The sequence below is a fragment of the Chrysochloris asiatica genome, unplaced genomic scaffold (assembly GCF_000296735.1).
Source record: "Chrysochloris asiatica unplaced genomic scaffold, ChrAsi1.0 scaffold00452, whole genome shotgun sequence".
Lineage (NCBI taxonomy): Eukaryota > Metazoa > Chordata > Mammalia > Afrosoricida > Chrysochloridae > Chrysochloris > Chrysochloris asiatica.
Window position 1 is genome coordinate 818,229 of NW_006408970.1, and position 581 is coordinate 818,809.

Here is a 581-nt window from a genome sequence, read left to right on the forward strand (position 1 = left end):
TCAAATCGTGGCTGTGCTATTTCTGAGCTGTGATATTGGGCAAATCACTGAACCTCTCAGTGCTTGAGCTTCTTCATCTCTAAGTTGGGGCTAATGATACTAATGGACTGAGTCTGCTCCTGAGTTGTGTTAGCAGCAGTAGAGTGTGTCTTGGAGAACTAAATCACTCTCTCCCTTCTCCATCACCCTCCTCTCCCCACCCCCCACCACATACATTAAGTCATCCTAAACAAAGACACAACCTGGGTAATAATGATGTGCCTAGTATACAAACACCTCTCCCTTTTCCTGAAGGCTTATAACCTCTAAGCACTTCCAATCTAGGAAGTCTAAAGTGGGCACTGGGTTATGAGAATTTAAAGCAATGTTATGTATCTGGAATGCTCAGCACAATACTGGGGACACAGTAAGTGCTCAGTAAATGTTAGTTTTCTTTTTTTAATTATACAGGGGAGTATATAAAGTAAAATACAAATATATTTTCCCCTCCCCAAAGAGAAATAAAGCAGAAATGTAAACAGCTCATTAATAGATGTATCTTCCTAGATTTTTCTATTAATATGCCAATACAAAGATAGATT